Source organism: Lissotriton helveticus, chromosome 1_1 (genome assembly GCF_964261635.1).
Source record: "Lissotriton helveticus chromosome 1_1, aLisHel1.1, whole genome shotgun sequence".
Taxonomy (NCBI): Eukaryota; Metazoa; Chordata; class Amphibia; order Caudata; family Salamandridae; genus Lissotriton; species Lissotriton helveticus.
The window spans coordinates 1,883,498,154-1,883,523,291 of record NC_136057.1 but is presented as its reverse complement, the minus strand read 5'-3'; positions in this window follow the sequence as shown (position 1 = coordinate 1,883,523,291).

Here is a 25,138-nt window from a genome sequence, read left to right as displayed (position 1 = left end):
ATTAGGATGACGGGCGGACTTTGCCCGCCCGTCATCCCATCGTAAATCGGGACAGACCGCCATAAGGGCGGGGGTCCCGGGGGTGCTATTAGGATGTGCCCGCCACAGTGGCGGGCACATCCTGTATTTTCAGCATTGTGGCAGGCGGTGTTCTCTGCACCGCCCGCCACAATGCTGAAAATGCACTTTCACATTGTCATTTACAAAGCGGCAGGCACCGCGCGGTGCCTGCCGCTTTGTAAATGACAATGCCCCAATGTGCACCCCCACCTGTACTTTACTCTGGGGGCCCGCAGGGGGCCCCCAGAGTGAAGACCGCATGCCTTTCTGTGGCGGCCTCGCCGCCGCGGAAAGGCACTAAAAACCAGACATCATAATATGGCTGGCGGTGTCTGTTAGACACCGCCACCATATTATTCCTTTTCCGCCCCGGCCGCAAGGCGACTGGGGCGGAAAAGCGGCGGACGGTCTTTCCGTCCGCCGTGGTCCCCCCGCCATCCTAATATGGCGGGGGGGAAATCTGATGATGATATCGGGCATTTGCCTCAGCCAGGCTGGCGGTGGCTACCACCAGCCTGGCGGAGGCAATCCGCCCGATATCATAATGGACCCCTTAATATGTACATTAAAACTAATAGCAATGAAAAGGTAGTCCAAAAAATTGAAATCTCATTTTTATTAATAACTTTTATTATATTAAACATAGAAATGACAGGTAAATCCAAAATGTAATTTTTTTTATTAAGCAGTAGAAAAATAATCACAATTATATATATTTGTAGGAGAGTGTATTTATTACAGAGAAAATACATTTTACCAGTATGTATATTTTAACAAGTAAATAAATTAAAAACACATTTAGTAATGAAAGAAATAGTATTTCACAATGGTATATATGTTACAAATATAGCATGATGCATATACATTTTTTGTGGACATTTTATACATTAGTATATTTTATTGGTCGAAAGCCCAAAGTAAAGCACTTTATAATTTAGGGGCCCATTATGATCGCGGACGGACTTGAGTCCGTCCGCGATCACCGAGGAGGAGGGAACCTCCGCATGGGCATGCGGAGTTCCCTCCTGTCCAATTAGGATGTGACCGCCACCCTGGCGGTCACATCCTCTATTTGTAACATTGCGGCGGCTGCGGCTTCAAGCTGCACCCGCCGCAATGTTACAAATGCATACATTGCATTTGTATGCAGAAAGCGGCAGGCACCGCGCGGTGCCTGCTGATTTCTGCATACAAATGCAGGGGGGTACCATAGGTACCCCCCATGTGCACCCCCCACCCCCCTTCACCCAGGGGGCCCGCTATGGGCCCCCAAGGTGAAGATCCGCATGCTTTTCCTCGGCGGAGAAGCCGCCGCAGGAAAGCATGTTTTCTCAGCCATCCTAATATGTCTGGCGGTGTCTGAGAGACACCGCCACCATATTAGGCCTTTTCCGCTGTGGTTGTAAGCCAACCGTGGCGGAAAAGCGGCGGACTGAAACCAGAACCCACCAGCCATCCTAATGTGGCGGTGGGTCTTTGGTGGGTCCGCAGAGGATTTTCCGCATCCTCCGGGCCGGCGGTGGCTTCCGCCGGCCCGGAGAATGCGGAAAATCCTCCATCGTAGTCAGCCCCTTAGTTAGTGATCAGGGATTGGTGGATGTGTGGGGTAAAATGAGGGAACATGATAGCGGTTTTACTTTTTACTCGCACCAACATAAAAAATTGGTAAGATTAGATTATTTTTTTGCTCCCGCTTCTTTATTATTGGGTGCGTCAATTCAGGTTTATCTAAGGATTTCCTCGGATCATGCCCCAATTGTTCTTGAATTGGTCCTAAGTAGAGGCAGACCTAAACCCAACAATTTTACATTTGATCGGAAACTATGTGTAAATGACGAATTTAAGGACTATATGGGAAACTGGATTAAGGTTTTTTTTGGAAATAATAATGGGACTACATCTGTTAGTATAGTTTGGGATACTTTTAAGGCTTGTTTTCAGGGGGAATGTCTTAGTTTTAGTTTAGGGCAGCAAAAAAAATTTAAAACGGAGTTGGCAAGGCTTTATGAAGCATTGATGGAGGCAGAAGGTTTTTTAACTAGGGGGATTGCCTTAAATAGGAATGATATATCTGAGTTAGAGAATAAGGTGGCAAAGGATTGTGCTAATGTTCTTGGGTTTTGGAGCGCCGAGAACGCTAGAAAATATTTGATTTCTAAGCGTCAAAGTCATGAATTTGGCGAAACTATTGGGAAACGGTTGGCTGTTCGATTATGAATTAAGAAATCAGCTCGAAATAGCAACAGTTCTATACGGATTTGCACACTCAGCAGGGGATATCGGACGGGGAGGGGGATCAGAGAGTGAGTTTTGAAGAAGGCTTGAAACAATTAGATTCCATTTTTTTGGAGCAATTGGACTCACCGATCTCTATGGTTGAATTAGAAACTGCAGTTAACAGTTTGGCACTAGGGAAAGCCGCAGGGCCAGATAGGATCCCAGTGGAAGTTTATAGAGTGTTTTTTAATAATGTTAAACATGAAATGTTGAAAGTACTACACTTGGCACAGGCAGGACACCCTCCTAGATCTTGGTCAGACGCCACGATTGCAGTATTTTGTAAAAAGGGTAAATCTCCGGATCTTGTAGGATTATATCGTCCAATTTCTTTATTGAATAGCGACAATAAAATGTATTCCAAAATCTTGGCCAATCGATTGGCTAAAGTCATTACACCTCTGGTCTCACGACATCAACACGGTTTTATTCCAACAAGGGGCACGGTGGATCATGTAAATAAAGTAATAACTGTATTTGATATTGCAGGGGTAGGGAAAAGGGATTTAGCACTAATCTTACTGGACGCGGAGAAAGCGTTTGATCGTGTTCACTGGGATTATATGTGGCGACTGATGGATACAATTGGGTTTGGTAAGAAATTTATTGTAGCATTACAGTCGCTATATATGTCTCCCATAGCTAAGATCTCGGCAATGGGAATGTTATCGGACCCTTTGAGTATATCTAGAGGAACCCGGCAGGGGTGCCTCTGTTCCCCTCTTTTGTTTGCCTTATACATTAATCCTTTTTTACAACAGCTGTCATATAATGTATTCATTCCTCCATTTCGAGTTTTTGATTATTGTTCTTCAGTCTTTGCTTATGCAGATGACATAGCGGTAGCCACAGAGAACCCATCTCTTGCAAATAAAGAGATAGAGCGGTTAGCCAAAGAATTCGGTAAGATTTCGGGCTATAAATTTAATGAATCAAAAATGCAAATCTTATGTTCTAATAGTGTAGTATTGCAAGATGATCGGGTTGTGAAAGAGGTAACGTACTTGGGGATACAAATCCGAGCTTCTATGTCTGAACTTATGGATGTTAACTGGAATGCGCTTGTCCATAAAATTAAAACTTCTTTGGACAGGTGGGAACGATTGTATTTTTCTAATATTGGACCCTGTAATATTGTTAAAATGAATGTACTCCCTAAAGCTCTTTACCTTTTCCAGTCAATACCTTTGGAAATATCAAAACCGAGATTACAGCATTTACAAGCCATTTGTGTGAAATTTATATGGAGTCCGGGGAGACCCAGACGGGCGATGAGATTAATGACTTTTCCCCGTGAAAGAGGAGGTTTGGCGGTACCTGACTTTTTTCTTTATTATGTCACATGTTTTCTTTTGAAAATGAGGGTGTTAATTACGGGGGAGACTGTTGTTAATACTGCTATTGCTCCAACAATATTTGAATTTTTATTAGGCCCCATCGCAAAGCAGTATTTATTCATAGAACTGGATGGTAGCTATTATAAATGAACATGATTTAAAGTATTGATTAGTGCATTCAAAGTGTGGAAACTGAACTTTAAATCAAATGTGCTTGGGAAGATCTCATATTATACTCCTTTTAATGCATGTAAGCTCTTACCAGGAATATTCGGTGATAACATTTCAATGGGTTGGCAGAGGAAGGGGATTAGATATTTAGGTGATTTGTGCTATGATACTGGGATTTGTAAGTCATTTGATGAATTAACTAATTTATTTGGTTTTCCCAAAACTTATTTTAAAACATTTTTGCAAATTAGAGACTATTTAGTTCGAACTAATGTTGACATGCGATCTAACGTAGTGCTAGAAGGGGTTAGAAGGCAGGTTAAATTGGAGCGTTATATCAGTTGTTGCTTGCGGATAGGTCAGATGATCTTGAAAAATGTAGGACTAAATGGTCTGTAGTGCTGGGAGATACAGACATTGTGATTGAAGATCTTCTTACTATGTATACAGACACACTGATGTCAGCAAATGGGAAAGTTCAATTTTTTAAGACCCTTTTTGATTTATATTATACCGCAGCACGGATAGCCAAATGGGGGGGTGGGTATGATGGGAAATGCTTTCGTTGTGGTGAAGATAATTCGGATAGTGTTCATATTTTTTTTAGTTGTAACAAATTGCACAGTTTTATTGCAGGTATAGAAAAAATGTTGTCTTTGGTTATTAATGCTCCTTTGACTATTACTCCTGCTATGATGTTATTGGGGAAGATCACCACAAATAGATCAATGAATGGACTATATCAATATCGTCATTTGTTTTTTTTCTCTATGACGGTAGCCCGCCTGTGTATTGCAACAGAATGGCTTCAGGAAAAGCCGCCGGTATTTGAACACTGGCACGCAAAAATGTACAATATATATAAATTGGAATGGGGTTTATTTTCGGTTAAAGGCACTAGGAAGCGTATGATGGGTACAAAAATATGGGGAGTTTTTCGCGATTACTATGAGGTTTAACGGTAAAACAGGAATGAATTGAGTTTTTTTAAATATCTGTTAATCTTTTTTTCCTTCACCTTTGTATTGTGATTGAGGATTATGATCTAAGCTGCCTTTACGTATGCATTTACATCTATGTATCTATGGTGTATGAATTTTATATGGATTTATGTGATCTTGCTGCTGTGATATTATAAATACATAAAAATTAAAAATAAAAGAAAGAAATGACAGGTAAATCCAAAATGTAATTTTTTTATTAAGCAGTAGAAAAATAATCACAAAATATATATATTTGCAGGAGAGTGTATTTATTACAGAGAAAATAAATTTTACCAGTATGTATATTTTAACAAGTAAACAATTTAAAAACACATTTAGTAATGAAAGAAATAGTATTTCACAATGGTATATATGTTACAAATATAGCATGATGCATATACATTTTTTGTGGACATTTTATACATTAGTATATTTTTTTAAGAAGTGCTAAATATTGTTTGTCATTTTTAACATTTTTACAACTGTTACAAAATGTATATACTGTAAATATTTGTACAATACATTTCACTTAAAAATAACATAGGTTAATTTTGTTATACAAACAAAATATATTTTAATTAGTAATATTAATATTAAAATATTAATATTAATAATTATTACATTTAATAACAGTTGTTCGTTGTATTTACAACAAAAAATAACATGAATCAAATGTTTTAGTAATTGTTGTTTGACATATATACATTTTTCTAATTATAATATTAAATATTATTTATTCATAATATGTATTATTATAATTTTACATTATATAAAAAAGAGATAATAAATATAAAAAATGTATGTTTTTAAGTATTTTATTAGAATGCAACAGTAATATTTAAACCATTGTATAATAATAAATAATTTGTTTAGCCATTTATTTAATATGTTTATAGTTGCCATCTTTGTTTGGGGCTTTAATTTTGTAACCGCTCGCTGTTGTTTTGGGTTATTTGGGAAGAAAGAAGCTCGCAGTTGGGAGCTGCTTCGCGTCTGAGAAGGTAAGAGTAATTTCTTTAATATTAAACTATTTTAAGTATATTTTGAAGGTAGTAATGTTGTAATTAGTGTGCGTGTAGTTATGTATTAGAAGTAATGTTTTTTTAGTGTTTTATTTAGATATAAATTGTTAGCGTTGTGTTCCGTATTTGCGGCCTAGTTAGTTTATTTCTATTTATGTAGTTTTTACGTAATACTGGGTGAATAATGTTGGTAGTGATGTTTTTAAGTCTATTATGTGGACATATGTGTGGGTGGGAATGTTTGTTTCTGTTTTGTAGGTTTTACAAGGAAGAAGTTTGGAATTACGGAACATTGGGTTTTAGTTTTTTTTAAGGAAGTGTGTATTAGTTTTATTAACTAATAATTATTTTACACTTCCTTAATTATTCAGTTTTCATTGAGCGGTTCTCAATTTTATACTATTTTTCGGGTTTTTCATGGTTACTGGATTGTCAATTTTTACCTGGAGGATTGAGTTTTTGATACAGTTGTATTTTTACATTTTATTAGGGTTCATTTTTAATATCTATGGATTGTGAACTACCCTGGATTACTTTGGAAGATGTGGCAGTTTTGTATTAGAACACAACAAGGTAGCCAGACAGATTTCTTATTTGGATTTTTTGATCCCACCCAGCGAATTAGTTCTGGAGGGTCACCTATTTTATTTTAGTTGTTTTATATTTTTAGAAAAACATTACACAATCTCATTTGTGTATATCTTGAAAAGAACACTCATCAAACAGTGAAAATATATACAAACAAGTGAAATGTGCATAAATGTACAAGTGCTATACAAGTGTTTAAAAAGTATTGTCAATTGATACAAACAACACCAAAAACAATGAATCAAATAACTAATAATCAATTCACATTGGAAACCAGTCCTTTACGTTAGATACAATGGAACAGGCGGAAAAAAACAACAATACAACAACGTTTCCTGCCTATCTATCTAAGCCAAGGGAAAAATAAATTGATGGGTTGCAAAAGCTAGGGAAAACACTGTGTATATTTTAGCAGCCCTAGTGGCACCCTTGTTCTGTTTCCGAGGCTCAGGGTCAACGCGTTTCGAACCACGACGTTGTTACGGGTTCTTCTCAGGACATGGACTGGAGGAAGTCCAAACTGTAAATTGTTTGGAGTAATCACTCAGGGGTAGTAGAGGTGGAGTGAAGTATCTTTCACGTGCCGCAGTTCTGTGTGGAGGGATGTTGGGAACTCAGGTAAATGAGGTGGAATCACGTGGAGCAATGATTTAAAAGAATCTGTTCTCCTCGAGGGTGGGCGGCGTGTAGCATGGAACACGCCGCCCGCCCTCGAGGAGAATATTATAATTGTGGGAGGGAAATAATTTTAACTTAATGACAGTAGCTGTTTAGTTGCTTTGCTGTTTAATTCATTTGTCTATATATATGTATATATAAATTTATAACACATATTAGACAAATTAATACTTTTTTTACGTTTGCTTACGGATGAGGCGTATTGAGCGGTTGGAACCCAGAAACGATCGGCGAATTTGCGTTTCTCGCATCGTACTTGTTAGCTCGAACAGCTGTACGAGTCGGGCGGAGAACACGCATACGGCTCATACTTTTTACCGCCAGATCGCGTTCGGGACCTGCCGAGCGAGAACGGAATCGGCCCCTAAGTGCAGATTTCTGTAAATGGCTCCATAAACATTAGTTGAAATGGAAGAAACAACCTTGTAAAGATGTGTGGGGGTACAATTTAAGGATAGAATTTATCATGGCTTGCTTTAAAGTCTATTATTATTCTTTGAGAAAAAAGTTGTTTGTTTCTTGCTTTATTTTAACTAAGATTTCAGTATATGATGCATTCTGTTTGTTTGTTAATAATCCATATATAAAGGGGAAGCAACTGTTATGGTATTGCCCATGGATACTGTAAAGTTGAAATAATGGTTTGGGGCATATGGTGAAGGTGCCACCCATCATCCATGTTTGCCATTGTTGAAGTTTATTTATGTTGTTTGCTGTAGCAAACATAATAATCCTTTTATCTTTATTTTTTACTGTCAAAGAAAATAAAAGGTTCATCACTGTGTGTTATACTTAGTTCTGGGGGAATTATGATATCTTCAAAAATTTTAGGCGTAGGTATTGTTGTTGTTACTTTTTGGGTCTTAGCAAGTGTTCTTTTAATTGAAGCAATGGATGGAAATTGACTGGTTGCTTCTGTGGGTACTTTAGGTAACATTTGTTTAAGTATAAAACTTGTAGGAGTTTGTGAGTTAGTACCTAATTCATTTACATTCTCAAGGCTTGATCTCACTTCAATTTCAGAAACATTTGGCGGGTGGTTATGCTCTCTCATGTATAATACAGTTGTTTCCCTGACAGATGTCAACCATAACATTTATTTGAGTAATATTTTGAACATTTCCAGTTCACTTTCAGGCCCGTTTGCTTCTCTTGGGTGTAGACGTAGTCCATGTAACACAATAAGAATTTCCCTTTCCGAGATGTTATAAATTAGGCACCTTCAGTCATTGTGATGTGGGAAAATTCTATAAACAATGTATATGAAAAAGCATATTATACATGTTTATATGAATAGAAAAAAAACATTTATTACATATAGTTACAGAGGGGCCTATACCGATGTTGGACGGACCTAAGTCCATCCGACATCGGGCAGGAGCTGTCGTCGGTTACAGCCCTGGTAGTACGACCGAAAAGCATGCTTGCATTGCTGAAAGCAGGGGTGCAGTTCATCCCTGCACCCTGTGGCCGGCACCCCAAGGTGCCTGCCACCGGGTGCAAGGATCAACGGAGGGGCATCATAGGTACCCCTAGGCCGCCATCCGGTGGCCTCACACCCATGGGGGCCCTGCTGGGGGCCCCCAGAGACAGCTTCCGACTGCCTTTTCGTGCCAGACAGACCAGCACGAAAAGGCAGTGAAAGGCTGCCATCATACTCCCTCGGTCGCACAGAGGCGACTGGGGGAGTACTGGAGGATTTCCGGACTGCGGACAGGTTCTCCGAGCCTGTCGTCCGTAATCTGGAAATCCGAGTTGGATTCCTTCCCGACCGAGCCCATCGGAATGGCTCGGTCAGGAAGGAATCCGACCGCGACTGACCGATTCGGTCGGAAGGGCTCCGAAATCGGAATCGGCCCCCAAGTGTTATTTAGTTGTCTTTAAATGGAGATATTTTCTGTTCAATAAATGCTGTTTGGTCGAAGTACTCTGTGAAAGGAAAATAAAGCATATTTTATTTGATGTTTTAAAATTTTACATGGGGTGGTATTGATGTTTAGGATAGACTACAGTTTATTAACGTTTTTGTTACATTTTACAAAGGTTTTTAAAAAGGATTAAAAGTCTAAATGGGGTGGTTTTGGGGTCTCGGATATATTAGGTATTCAGTTGCATTTTAGTGAGATTTTACAAAGGCTTTTTAACCCTTTCTATGCTGATGACGGAACCGCTCTATCATCAGCTGCGGTGGCGCTGTGCTGATGACGGAGCGGTTCTGTCATGGCCCGGCCGCCGCGCCTGCGCGGCGCGGATTCCGCGCCTGCGCTGGGCGTTCTATTGAGCGGGCAGGCCATGACGGAACCGCTCCGTCATCAGCACAGCGCAACAGCGGCTGGTGACGGAGCGGTTCCGTCACCAGCATGCGGCTGCCGCGCGGCCGCCCCGCCCTCCTTAGCGCTGCGGCGGAATAGCCGCCGCAGCGATGCGGTTAAAGTATACATACTTTGTTAGTGAGCTGTTTTTGCAAGGTAAAATCTCTTTTCTCGTTCTTTGGAGTAATCTCTGTAGTGGAAATATAAAGAGATAAAATATATGAGTTAATAATTTTTGTTAGCAATTGAAATTGGTGTTACATTTTAATTCAACAGTTTATTTAGAAAAGGTAAATTACTTACTTTTTCCTAAGTGTAGTAGGCTTGATTTTGACGCAGTCTTTGATAGTGGTCAAATTCCAGCAGAGTTTCCCTTTACTTAATTATTTTGGTTTAAGGTGTAAAATAACACTGATTTTTCATTGTTTATAAGTGTCTTTTTAATTGTTTGTTGAAATTCATTGGTTTATTTCGATTTTCTGTATTTCTATTGGTTAATTTTTATTTTGTTTCTTGGTTTTGTAATTGTTTTCCTTATACGGAAAACGCTAATTAGGAGTATTTTTTGGGGGGGTGAGGAACGAGACGTTGAACTAATTATCTTAAAAATATATATATATAAGATGTATTAAAATGTTTGAATATGTTGCAAGTATATGTTTGAAAAAATTATTATTAGTGTGTTTATTATGTTATAATTTATTTATTTTGTTATTATTTTGATAGTTAGTTTTTTAGTTCAATTTAATGTGATATGTATGTTTATGTAATTTATTGTATTTATGGTTTTAAAAGTAATTGTTTTCATGTATTTTTGAGTTGTCGATATATTGGAAAACCCGATAATATTGATGTTTATATTTTTGCACTCGATATTTTAGACATGTCCTATACATATTTATACACGTCGATATTTTGTATTGCGATATTTATGTGTGCGATAATTGTGTTGTCGATTCAGTTGCATTACGATATTGTGGTATCGATATTTGTGTATTTTTATAAATAAGTATACAACATCGATATTTGTTATATCGATATTTTTGCGTCTAAATATTTGCAGTTTGATAATGTGACTGATGGTATTATGTCAGTGGATGTACGTTGTAACAACGCATGCTTTTACTACGCATGCCTTTACAACGCAGGTTTTTCTACGCAAGTCGTTACAACGACTTTCGTTGGGGGGTGCTGGATAGTGAATAGTTTAATTTACTATTCCAACTCCAGTCCCCGTGGATAGTAGGGAAGGTGTTGGATAGTAAATTAAACTATTACCTATCCTAGAGCGCCCCCCAGCGCAATTCGTTGTAATGACTTGCATTGAAAAACCTGCGTTGTAAAGGCACTGCATGGTAAAAGTTGCGTCGTAAAGGATGTTTCCCATGTCAGTGATTCCCCTGCATGCTGTGCCTGGGTTGTCTACCGCGGGTGCCACTAGATCACTGACCCTGTATGCCCCGAAGAATGCCAATGTGAATGCTGCCCTAAAGAGTGTGGCCTCTAGCTCGGTGGTGCATATCTCCTTCAGTGCCCCTACCATCTGCTGCAGTGTTGCAAAACGTGAAGAATCTTTCTCTCCATGCTAGGACCCCCATTGTGGACCTGCACTCTTTATCCTCTGATTTATCGTCTAGGGCCCCGACCCAGCTGATCAATTCCAAGCTTTACGCGGACTGCACCCGCGTGTATACACTTTGAGCTAATATGCTATCAGTTTCGCCCCATTGTGTGACAAAATTGAATTTGTCACTTCTTTAGGCAATCATTGTCTGTCCTAAGGATGAACCAAAATGTTGTAAGGTTCGAAACATCGTCGACCAGAAATGCACTAATTGCATAGTTGACAATAATTGCTCATGCATATGTGTATACTGTGGATCATCTGTTTATAATTTATGATATTCAGATGACCTTTCGTTGCCTATTATTTGTGTATGTATTGTATGTTTGTCTAGTGGGTGAGTCGGACATCGGCTGGTGTCCCACTTCCATCACACTTTGTGTAAATTTCTTTGTATATACTTTTATCAAGACATTAAAACTGTCCGGCTGGACACGTTTTCAAATAATATAGTTCTATGTAGTCTATATTTATTTTTTTATTAATATTCTTCCTTCTGCCTAAGGACCAGTGTTTCTTTAAAATAAGCAAAATGAATGGGCCACCTGCTGTCCCTCTCTGTGTGCTGTAATCTGCTCCAGCCTCTCCAAGCCATTCTACATCGGAAAGACCTCGTTGGATCCTCCCCTCCCGCCATCTTTATATGGTAAGCGGCGATATTAAGATGGGCCTGGGCCCAGGATTTCATCTTACCACCGCAATGCCCATTCTATGATGCCTAAAACCTCTTCCTGCCTGCCAGTCGCCCCCGCGATCCCTGGAATATTAACAAAAGTTACCCAGCACTTAAGTTATTGGTGCTCTGTTTTTGGGGCCAGCTCTCTGTCCAGCATTTTCTTTATCCAGGGTCCCGTTGAAACTGGTTAGGAACCTCTCCCATTGCCCCATTGATCCTCTTTGACCCCTTGTGTTAGCAAACTCTGTGGGGCTTCTATGTCACTCCCCTAGTCATCCGGGAAACTGCCCCCGGTGGGAATTACCCTTGTGGCGAAGTTCAACTTCCCTAGCAGCTGTTGTATTTCACCTAGTATCGCCTTCTTTTGCTGCCTTAAGTGGCCAATATTCTGCTTCAGATCGGCCACTTTTTCAGGAGGAAGCCTGCATGTTCCAGCCACTGAGTACAGTTTCGAGGTTGGGCCCTCTGTCTTGTCCTATGTGAGAGGGACCCCCAGTTCTTGAGCCAGGCCCATGAATTTGTGGAGGAGGTTTGCACATTCTTCTGTGCCTGCCCAGCCAATGAATAGGAAATCATCCAAGTAGTGGACCCTTCCCCCCGCCGGGGCCGTTTACCCAGCTCCCACTCCAAAAAAACACTGAAAGCCTCGAAATAGGTGCATGATATGGAGCACCCCATTGGTAAGTATTTGTCATAGTAGTACTGGCTATCCATTTGGAAACCCAGTAGGGGGTAGCTCTCGGATGTACTGTAGGAGGCGGAAGGCTGCTTCTATGTCTGTTTTTGTCAACAGTGCCCCTCTCCCTGCTTGTCTTATTAGGTCTACTGTATCATCCACTGATGTGTATGCTACCTAGCAGGTCCCCTGAACCAGCCAGTCGTTTATGGAGTCCCCTGGGGGTGTGACAGATGGTGCATTAACCTGAATGCGCCTGTCTCCTTTTTTGGCACCATGCCCGGGGGGATATCAACAGATCCTTCAGTGGTGGGGAGGAAAAAGGGCACTCCGCCCTCCCCAGCTGAACTTCTTTTTCCACTTTCGGCCTTGCGGCCTCCGGGTTGTCTCCAATTGACTTCAAGTTCTTACTCTCCCTGGAACCCATGGTTCCGTTATAAGGGATGGGGACACCTGCTGTGAAGCCCTCCGCTAACCTTTGTTTGTCTGATGTCTTTGGGTAATGTCCTAGTAAATACACTAGTCGGCTGACTTTTATTTGGGTGGGTAGTGTGTGTCTCCCGCCAACACACCATCCTCCCTTTCCTGGGCCGCCTGGTCCCTATTTCTTTGTGCTCCTTTTTCTTTGGCGGCCCCTGTCCCTTGGGACTGACCCCCGCAGGACCCGCATGCGTGTTTGAACCTGCATGCAGCCCCCCATTTACAGTTGTCTTTGTCAAATTTCCAACATGCCTTCCTGGATTTGCCATTGCTTTGGTTCTTACCCTTAGAAAGCTGTCCCTGCCCCTCGTATGTTCCCTTACTCCCGTAGGGACGCAAATTGTGCGCCTTTGTGCTGACCCCTTCTCTGGCTGCAACTGTGTGGGTGGTGAACCATTCCATGTCTTGGCAATCCCATTCGGACACCGGCCACGTCTGCATTTTTTACCTAAAAGTCTCATTGTACTTTAACCATGTGTACCCATGGTATTTCTGCTGCGCTTCGTGCACTTTTTGTTCATATAAAATGAGTGCCGCTGCGCTATGGGAATTTTTCAATTAATACACATGCTAGAGTCCTGAAGGCCTTTAGCCAGTTCTCCAGGGACCTTTCTACCCTGGATTTCCATCTGTCTCTCCTGTTATCATCCTTTTTGTCCTGTTATGTCAGTTCTAACCCTGACTGGCATACTTCCAGCAGCGAGAACATTTCTATAAATTCTTTTCTCCAGATCCTTTCCTTCACTGTCAGTGGGATGAAGTTAGCCAGGCCTAGTAGCTTTGTCGTAGTAGGGGGGTATCACGGGGAGGGCCGTATGTATTCACTGGCTGGCTTGCCCAATGGGTCCGGGCTTTCCCCGCTCCCCTTTCCCTGTGCTGTTAGCCGCTGGAACTGTATCCCCCTTGTGCCTCATTTCCATGCCCTGCAACCTTGGCCTGGTCCGCATCTTGGGGGCATGCACTGTGTAGGACGACCCCTTCGGTTCCCCTTGTCTTGTTACAGCAGGCTGGCCCTTGGCTAGCCCCATTCATCTCTGTGTTCCATTGTGGTCCTCCCCCGAAAGGGGATCCCGCCCCATGCCATTGCCACCAGGGCAGCCAGGCAACGGGGAGAGGCTGGTCCCTGAACCCATGCCTCCCCTTTGAAACCTTACTGGTAACTTCCTTGCCTTGCCTGTCATTGAGGTAGCGGCAGCCAAGTACCCCCTGTGGCTAGGTTGTTGACCCCTAGCTGTGTTCCTAGGTTCACTATTTACCCTGCTTCGCCCTCCGCTGCTACTGCACCCAGTTCTCCTTTGCACCTTCCCCCAGCTCTTTGCACATTATGCTTACCAGAGCCCTCGTCCACTGTGCTGCTCTTTCCCCTGCGGGATTCTTGAGGGGCCACCGTGTGGGCTACAGATCCCTCATCGCAGCTACTGCCCTCAGCGTCCAAGCTGGAGAGCATCTCGGGGGATGCGGCCCTATGTCTCTTGTCCTGGGCCTTAATGCTCCTGTTGCCCTTGGGATCTCTCTCAGAACCCTCCATCGATCCGGTCTATGCGCTCGTCTTGGGGGCCACCATTCTGGCTGCATGCCCCCTGCTTTCTGGTTTCCCTGGGGGTGGTGCCGGGGAGGGTGCCCATCTCGGCTTCTTTCCCTTCCCACGTTCACCCTCCTTTATCTGTTGGTCCATCCACACCTTCCCTTTTAGGGCCACTAGAGCCTCTGCCTTCTCCAACATGGCCTGCAAATCTGTGTCCAGGTATGGTCCTGTGTCTTCTCTTGGTGTCTTGACGCCTTTCTGGGGAGGCTCTGGCTGCCCTGGCGGCTCCCTGAACTGCGCCAATCGCCTTGCCTCTCTTCCGGTCATTCCCCGTCTTCAGGCCATCCTGTTGCCAGACTCCCTGTTCCTTTCCCAATCTGGGTTGGTGGCCCGCCTAAATAGCAAGTGAGTACAATGTGCTTATGTACACCCGAAACCAAGCTTTGCCAGTGGTGTTGCTCTGGCTTGCCAAGGGTGCCTTCAAGTCATAATCATCGTCCTGATTTGCGGAATATCTCTCCCTCTTTTGCTCATTCCTTCAATAAATGTGGGCAAACAGTCCCCTTTAAGGCTCTGGTACCTGCTCCTTTAACTGCTGGCTGCTGGCCCTGCTCAGTCCTGTTTCAGGCTTCTTGCGTCTGGCGCCGCTCCTGCTGACTCCCGTGTTGCTCACTGCCACCCGGGCTCCTTGCAGACCTATCCGGTGTGTGGGGGAGGAGAGTGCCCGCTGTACAGAACCCTTGACCCCCTCTGCTACTGGCGTGTCCGGATCTTCCTTAGTCCTTCCTCCGGCTGCTTCCAGTGTCACCCTTTGCTTCCCACCTTCCGCGTCACCTTTATCAACCAGCTGTTGATTCCGCTCACACTGCGCCATTTCTTCCAGTGCTACTGTGCCCCTCCAGATTTGGGCGCGTATTCCTCTCCTCGTTGCTCCTGGCCAGAAGCTGCCTGTTGACTGCCTTCTGCTTCACTTGCACACACCGGCTGCTGCTTTAGCTCACGCCACACCGGTTATCCAAGTGCTGCTGTGCCGATCTGGGAGCAATTTCTTCTCTTCTCTGACCCGGGTCCAAGGACGCCTGCCGACAGGCTCTTCACGTCCTGCTGCCGAGTTCCCGCCGCCTTCTCGCCTGGTTCGGTCCTCGTCTCAATGAACCGACGCTGGCTGTCCAATCAGGTGAACTTCTTGCTGGGGGGGGGGGGTTGTGATTTCTCTAGGGGCCCTGTGCCCCTTATTTATCCCAATGGCCCCTCGCCTCTTTGCCCCCTGATTGGGGCGCTGTGACTAGCCCTGGGGCGACCAATCCAGGTCACCCCTTTTTTGCGGGCTTCGGTGACAGGGGTGTGGGGCGCATGTTTCCTGCCCCGGGTGATGTTTGTCCCGGGCCCCCATCGGGTCCGGCTTTGCCTTCCCGGGCCGGGCTTCGATGTGCCGTTCTTAGCTGACAGTCCGATTGGTAAAATGAGAGGCACACTCCACTGAGTGCCTCATTTACCAGGCACCATGATTTCTACCTGACACGCTCTTTGATGGCAACCAATGTAGAGAGGCCAGGGCTGGAGACACATAGGGCCTGATTCACAAAGGGACTCCTCACTCGTGGGGGTGGCCCCGCAGTTGTGGGGATGTCTCCACTCTTAGGACAGAATCTCACCAAGAGAATTCTCATTGCGGAGAATCCACCCAGAGAGCAGGGACAGTCCCACAACTGCAGGGCCTCCGCCACAAAGGTGGAGGGCCTTTCTGAATCAGGCCAGTGGTCCGTCAATTTCGGCCCAGGACTACATTGATCAATTGCAGCTTCTCTAAGAAATACTGAGGAAAATCTAAAGATGTCGAGTTACAATAATTGAAGGAGGTGAATGCGTTCATGAATTGCACTTTATGCAGGAGGTGGAACTGATATAACATTAATTGTAAAGATCACAGCTGGAAGAAGTACAAGCTGACCTCCGTATTAACTTGGTCAATCAAGGAAATAGCTGAGCTAGCTTATAAAATAAGAGGTGGCCGAAGAGGTGTGGCGCCGCGGCCAGGGCGACTGACGCTGGAATCTGGGGATCAGGGTTCGATCCCCGGCTCCGGCGGCAGGTTAGCCCAGCACCATGTGACTCTGGGCAATAGCTTGCTTAATCTTCCCGACGGCCCCCAGCGCCTAGAGACCCTAACGGGTGATTGTGCGCTATACAAATGTGGATTATTGTCCCAGAAGGGCAAACTTTTCAAAGGTAAAGAGTCAGAATATCGAGTAGGAAATGTCGACTTTCACTAATATAGAGTGCAAAATATTGAGATACATAAATATTGACTGCAAAAATATCGTGGTCAAGAGTATCGAGTTTAAGGTAAGAAATATTGTTTTCAAAAATATCGAAGTCATTAATATCATTTGCAAAAATATAGGGTCCCATTAGTATGGCTGGCGGATCTTGTCCACCAGCCATACCCTCAGGAACCCGGATCGCCCGCTGAGAGTGCTGGGGTCCCACACTCCCAATTTGCATGCGCCCGCCACACTGGCGGACGCATTGGGCATCTGCAACATTGTGGTGGATGGTGCAGAGAGCACCACCCACCGCAATGCCACAGAGGCAGGTTGTGCGTTTCAATGCACAACGTGACAGGCACTACACTGGACAGAATGCAGAACAATGTCATACATTCACCCCAGTATGACATTGTTCTGCATTCTGTCCATCAATTGTTGTTTTTGCATTTGTCACCCTGAGTAGGACGGGTATGCTCAGACGTGAGTCCCGTGCTCTCCACACCACTGGAGTCAAGCTATCCTGGCTGAAGACGGCTGATAGCCAGAAACCGGTCCTAGGATGCTTGATTCCGGTTCAGGGAAGACATGGCTTGGCAGTTCGGGCTGGACTGTTCCCATGAGGCACAGGGTCAAGGCTGATTTGCAAATGGCCATGTCTGAACTGGGGTGGTGTGGAGTGTAAAAAAACAATGGATTTAGGCCCAGATCTCTGTACTGGGGTGAATGTATGACATTGTTCTGCATTCTGTCCATCAATTGTTGTTTTTGCATTTGCGTGTGTTCATCACATGGCTCACTTGTGCCAGATTTTCCAGGTTCCACGCACTGTTTGAGTCAATATAGTGAGTTAGCGGTGATGCATCCATGCTGGCAGGCACAGGGAACGGGTACTCTGCATCATTGTCCACCACACAGCGGCCAGTGCCCACTCTCCCAGCCACTTCCTCTGGTGCTGCCCGTGTCCGCACCAGTAAGAGGGAAAGAGTGTCCTTTACCCCGGGCACCGCTGCCCCTGCCCCTGACCCCTCTGCTGCCATCAGTGCTGAGTCTGTGGACCTTTTGTGCCAGCTGTGTGTAGGCCAGACAGCACTCCTCAATGCCTTCATTGACCATGACAAAAATTGGCACAGGTGGTTGCGTTCATGGAGGGCATACATTCAGACGTGGTTGGGCTGCACCGGACTGCCCAGTCTTTGTCCTCCACAGTGACGGCAGCCCTACAACTGGCACATACTCAGAATCCAGCTCCGGTCCCTTTGTCCACCCCCCTGGCAGTGGCCACGTCTGATGATAGTGACCACGCTCCACAGACTTCAAAGTCACAATACAGCACATGAAGCACACAGGAGCAACAGAGCAAGCGGTCCAGGGTGCAGACACCATCCCCACAGAAGACTAAAGCCACCCCAGAGCACAAAGACAACAGCCCGTGAGGCGACACCAGGGGCCAAAAGGCAAAGAAGCAGACCTCAGGCTCACATGCCTCAGAGGCATCCCCAGCCATGGACTCTCCTGTCCCTTAGGCATCTCACAAAGAGAAGCATACAGTTTCTGTGCCCACTGAGAAGGTGGTGCATGGCAAGGGTACATCTAAGAAGGGCTCCAAGGCAGATTCAACCACCTCCTCAACTCCCATTCCAAGCCCAGTGAAGCAGGGAAAGGAGGGCACTGTGGATAACACCTGGTACACAGGGGATGGACGGGAAAAGGCGAAGCCAGGCAAAGCGTTCTGCTGGATCCAGCACGTTCCCAGAGAGAGTGCCAGCGTCTGCACCTGATGCAGCTTTGGTGGAGAGTGTGCCTGTTGTGTCTGCCCCAGCTCCCACGTATACCAAGACAGTAAAGCCATTTCGAATCCCCAAGAAATGGAAAGACACCCCTCTCAATCTCCCAGCCACACTGTGCCTCACGTCAGCATGACTCCACCTCCTCGTGCCACTACACCACCTGGTCCAAGCAGCCCTCCGGCTTGCCAAGCCAGTGATAGCTCTACCTCAGCTGGGCCGCTCTCTCCCCGGTCAAGTGCTCCAGCTGTCCCCAACACACAGCAAGCTCCCAGTCCACCTGACAGCCAAGTATGAGTAGTAATCACCCTCACACACCTGTCTCTCACACAGGGGGGCCTGTACTGCACATTGTTACCCACTGTGTTGCTGACCATGGAAAGGTACAGTCACACAAATTCCCTGTGCAGCTTCTCATGGACACACTCTGCACTTTGTCCTGCCCACTGGCCTTGTTGTTCACTGCTGTGTGCCCCTTGCCTGTGCAGCTTCTCATGGACTCACTCTGTACTTTTCTCCTGCCCACTGGCCTTGTTGTTCACTGCTGTGTGCCCCTCGCCTGTGCAGCTTCTCATGGACATACTCTGCACCTTGGACTGGCCACTGGCCTTGCTGTTTTGCCATTGCCTGTGCAGATTCTCATGGACATGCTCTGCACTTTGCCCTGCCCACTGGCCTTGTTGCTATTTGCTGTGTTCAACTATTCCCTGTGCTGCTTCTCATGGACATGCTGTGCTCCCTGACCTGGCCACTGGTGGTGCTGTTTTCCCCTTGCCTGTGCAGATTCTCATGGACATGCTCTGCACTTTGCCCTGCCCACTGGCCTTGCTGTTTTGCCCTTGCCTGTGCAGATTCACATGGATATGCTGTGCATTTTGTACCTTGCTCTTCTCTACTCTTGGTGCCTATCTGTGCAATATGTGAATAAAGACAGTTGCTCCTGTTGTCTGTTTTGTCAGTGTCCTTACTGAATAAAGTTCTTTTGGTGTGTGTATATGGTTTACTGTGGGGATAATGGTGTCAATTTTACATGGAATACCTTTCTCATTTTTATAATTTGTTCATGTTGGCTATATTGTACACATGTCAGGTTGGGGACACAGCCAGCACAGAGTGGGATTCTATCCACAGGTTTGCAGGCAGGCTGGCCAGGGTTATCATGCATGTGTGTTCTTCCTTTATATGTGCCCAGCAGTGTATGTGTGTGGTCATCTTGTGATGGCCAGTCATCCTAGTCCCATGGCTTACTTTAGATGTGTGATCTTGGGTGGTCATGAAGTGTGCAGTGTGAAGGGTGTGACTTTGTAGGGAGTGTTGATGTGTGTGTGCCCCTGCATTGTCAACTACACACATGTGTCACCCAGGAGTGGAGTTCCTGTTGTTTGGATTGTTCAGCCCTGCGGATGTGGTTGTATGCACATGTGTGAGCTGTATGTTGTGCACTGTGCAGTGTGTTGGTGTGTCCAGGCAGTACTGTCTGACTCCTACTTGTTGTTTTTGTCACCTGTGAGTTTGCAGAGAGTGTGACTGGCAAGTCAGTGTTGTGCTTTGTTGATCATCCATGTGTCTTGATACTGTTTATGGAGACTGTGCAGACCTGCTGATCTACACTGCCATTGTAGTTGTGTTTTCTCATGCATTGCTGTCACATGGTGCCTTTTTGCCTCCAGTATGGCATGGTGTGTATGCCATCTCCTATCTGTGCTTCAGATGCTTACCTATTGTGAGTCTGCACTCGCTCTATTTGTGTATGGTACACTCCTGCCATGTCCACTACTAACGTGCAGTACACTTCACTTAGATGTCAGCTGTCCCCTTGGTTTCCGTGTGTGTGTGCCTCCTCATCACTTCATTTGTGACACTGTGCTTTGTGGTGCAGTTCTTTGGCCAGGAGCAATATGCCACTCAGGACATTTCCCCAATTGGTTATTTGCGATGTTTGTGTGCTGTTGAGCTGTCATAATTTATACCCCTACGCTATCCAAAACTTTCCCTGCTGTTGCACTCGCTGGAGTGGGAATAGTAATTTTTATCACTCGCTATCCAACACTTTCTCTACTGTTGCACTCGCTGGAATGGGAATAGTAAATTATTTCCTTCCGCTGTCCAACACTTTCCCTACTGTTGCACTGACTGGAGTGGGAATAGTCATTTTTACCCCTCTGCTATCCAGCACTTTCCCTACTGTTGCACTCGCTGGAGTGGGAATAGTAATTTTTATCCCTCTGCTATCCAACACTTTCCCTACTGTTGCACTTGCTGGAGTGGGAATAGTAATTTTTCCCCTCCTCTATCTAACACTTTCCCTACTGTTGCACTCATTGGAGTGGGAATAGTAAATTATTCCCACCGCTGTACAACACTTTCCCTACTTTTGCACTTGCTAGAGTGGGAATAGTAATTTTTTCCCCTCCGCTATCCAACACTTTCCCTACTGTTGCAATCATTGGAGTGGGAATAGTAAAATATTCCCCTCCTCTATCCAACACTTTCCCTACTGTTGAACTCTCTGGAGTGGGAATACTAAGGGCCCCCGTAGGATGGCGGGTGGATCCCCCCCGCTGTGCCGGTGGTAGTCACCGCCTGCCCGGCAGAGCGGATCCGCCCGTCATCCACACTTCAAAGACCCCCCGCCATATTAGGATGGCCGGGGGTCTGCGGCTGATGGAAAGACCATCCGCTGCTTTTCCGCCAGTCGACTCGGTGGAAAACATGGTCAATATGGTGGCGGTGTCTGCAAGACACCACCATCCATAATAGCATGCAGGCAGAGATGTGCCTTTCCATGGCGGCATTGCTGCCATGGAATGGCATGTGGTCTTTGCCTTTGGGGGCCCGTAGCGAGCCCCCAGAAAGTTGCATGGGTGGAGGGTGCACATGCATTGGCACTGACAAAGTGGCAGGCACCGTGCTGTGGCTATCACCTTGTGCATGCCAATGCACGACGTCTATTCCCAGCATTGTGGCGGGCGGTGCTCAATGCTGGGAATAGGGCTTGCCAACGCCACGGTGGCGCTGCCATCCTAATCTTAGGTGCGGGACCGCCGCACCACTTGCGGACGGTCCTGCATTCCGTTACGTTATCGTAATGGAGCCCTAAATTATTCCCCTCCACTATTCAACACTTTCTCTACTGTTGCACTCGTTGGAGTGGGAATAGTAAACTATTTCCTTCCGCTGTCCAACACTTTCTCTACTGTTGCACTCACTGGAGTGGGAATTGTAATTTTTACTCCACTGCTATCCAATACTTTCCCTAATGTTGTACTCGCTGGAGTGGGAATAGTAATTTTTATCCCTCCGCTATCCAACACTTTCCCTACTGTTGCACTTGCTGGAGTGGGAATAGTATTTTTTCCCCTCCTCCGCCGCTTTTTCGCCAGTCGTCGAATCGACCTGCAACAAACATGGTTAATATGGTGGCGGTGTCTGCAAGACACCGCCATCCATATTAGCATGCAGGCAGAGATGTGCCTTTCCATGGCGGCGTTGCTGTGGTCTTTGCCTTTGGGAGCCCGTAGCAGGACCCCAGAAAGTAGGAGGGTGGGGGGTGCACATGGGGGTACCCCCTGCATTGGCATGGACAAAGTGGCACTCACCGCGCGGTGCCTGTCACCTTGTGCATGCCAATGCAAGACGTCTATTCCCAGCATTGTGGCGGGCGGTGCTGTGAATCCTAATCTCAGGTGCGGGACCACCGCACCCCTTGCGGACGGTCCCGCATTCCGTTACGTCATCGTAATGGAGCCCTAAATTATTCCCCTCTGCTATCCAACACTTTCCCTACAGTTGCACTCGCTGGAGTGGGAACAGTAATTTTTTCACCTCCGCTATCCAACGCTTTCCCTACTGTTGCACTAAATGTAGTGTAAAATGTAGGTTTAAAAACATATTACATATTTTAATATTTTAATTTATATCATAATTTGTTGTAATGATTTTTATGTTACAGGTGTATGTGTATACATATATGTATATTTATTTTTCTTTTTTAATATATTTCTAACATTTTATAATTAATTAAAATTATTATTTATTAATAATTTTTAAGTAAATATATATACATTACATTTTATATATGTATGTTTAATTTATTTTGAAAGTACATTTATTACTTATAATTGTTAAAATTTTCAAATAAATCTAAATATTTACTTAAGTTAAATGTATTCTTTAATTTATTTTACAATATTTGTTATACATATAAAAAACTATATTTTGTACTTAGATATTTTTAACAGCAATATTTGTTTTCTCGATATTTTTGTACTTACCATTATAAAGATAGTATGTCAATTTTTTTGACAACAATATTTATGTCCCGATATTTCTGTAGGTCGATATTAGTTTTGTCGATATTCTGTCAGTGATCCCTTTTCAAAGGACACAAAACCTTGGTCTTCTGTGTTTCTCTCTTTTTATTTATAACATGCAGGCAGAGATGTGCCTTTCCATGGCGGCATTGCTGCCATGGAAAGGCATGTGGTCTTTGCCTTCAGGGGCCCGTAGCGAGCCCCCAGAAAGTTGCAGGGCTGGAGGGTACAGATGCATTGGCACAGACAAAGTGGCAGGCACCGCGCTGTGGCTATCACCTTGTGCTTGCCAATGCACGACGTCTATTCCCAGCATTATGGCGGGCGGTGCTGTGAGCACCGCCCACCTCAATGCTGGGAATAGGGCTTGCCAACGCCACGGTGGCGGTGCCATCCTAATCTTAGGTGCGGGACCGCCGCACCACTTGCGGACGGTCCTGCATTCCGTTACGTTATCGTAATGGGGCCCTAAATTATTCCCCTCCACTATCCAACACTTTCTCTACTGTTGCACTCGCTGGAGTGGGAATAGTAAACTATTTCCTTCCGCTGTCCAACACTTTCTCTACTGTTGCACTCACTGGAGTGGGAATAGTAATTTTTACCCCTCTGCTATCCAATACTTTCCCTAATGTTGCACTCGCTGGAGTAGGAATAGTAATTGTTATCCCTCCCCTATCCAACACTTTCCCTACTGTTGCACTTGCTGGAGTGGGAATAGTAATTTTTTCCCCTCCTCTATCCAACACTTTCCCTACTGTTGCACTCATTGGAGTGGGAATAGTAAATTATTCCCCTCCACTATCCAACACTTTCCCTACTGTTGCACCTGCTGGAGTGGGAATAGTAAAATATTCCCCTCCGCTATCCAACACTTTCCCTACTGTTGCACTTGCTTGAGTGGGAATACTAAGGGCCCCATTAGGATGGCGGGTGGATCTCCCCCGCCTGGCCGGTGGTAGCCACCGCCGGCCCGGCAGGGGCGAACCGCCCGCCATCCACACTTCAAAGACACCTGCCATATTAGGATGCCTGGGGGGTCTGCGGCGGACAGAAAGACCGTCCGCCACTTTTTCGCCAGTCGACAAATCGACCGGCGACAAACATGGTTAATATGGTGGCGGTGTCTGCAAGACACCGCCATCCATATTAGCATGCAGGCAGAGATGTGCCTTTCCATGGTGGCGTTGCTGCCATGGAAAGGCATGTGGTCTTTGCCTTTGGGAGCCCGTAGCGGGACCCAAGAAAGTAGGGGGTGGGGGGTGCACATGGGGGTACCTATAGTACCCCCCGGCATTGGCATGGACAAAATGGCAGGCACCGCGCGGTGCCTGTCACCTTGTGCATGCCAATGCACGACGTCTATTCCCAGCATTGTGGCGGGGGGTGCTGTGAACAACGTCCGCCTCAATGCTGGAAATAGGTGCTTGCCAAAGCCCCGTTGGCATCCTAATCTCAGGTGCGGGACCGCCGCACCCCTAGCGGACGGTCCCGCATTCCGTTACGTTATCGTAATGGAGCCCTAAATTATTCCCCTCTGCTATCCAACGCTTTCCCTACTGTTGCACTAAATGTAGTGTAAAATGTACGTTTAAAAAATATTACATATTTTAATATTTTAATTTATATCATAATTTTTTGTAATGATTTTTATGTTACAGGTGTATGTGTGTATATATATATATATATATATATATATATATATATATATATATATATATATATATATATATATTTCTTTTTCTTTTTTAATATATTTCTAACATTTGGACACAAAACCTTGGTCTTCTGTGTTTCTCTCTTGTTATTTATGACACTGGGAAATGTGGCCCCATAAACACGGGTTGTGTGGTTCCTGGATTTTTGTATGTGTACACCTGCTGCACCAAGCCTGACCCAATAAAAGGGTGTTTCCACACTCTAGACTAGATGCTGTTCATTAGATCCATTCGATGAATCGCTGGCCTGCATCTGCGTTGGGGCCTCCCTGGACATACATCACCCAGTAATGGCATCTGGGAAAGTCGTTCCTATGATCCCACCTGCATAGTCTTGGCCATTTGGTATCTCCCATCGTTTATACTATCAACTACTGACTAAAGAGATGCAAGCATTTACAGGCCAGAGTGGACAAACTTTGCCGAAATCATGGCGATCCTGGAAGCAAAAAATAAACTCCCTAGTAGCTTCGGGCCATCAAGGTGGCTCCTCATGTGCGAAATATGGTTTCACAGGAAACTGGCTGCCTCAATCCACATCATTCCTGTCCACCTTTGGTTGAATAGGTGAGCAGCTATAGTCTGATCTTTTTATTCCAACTGTTTGATGGAAAGATAGTTAGTTTGGTGGGTTAATTGCCTGC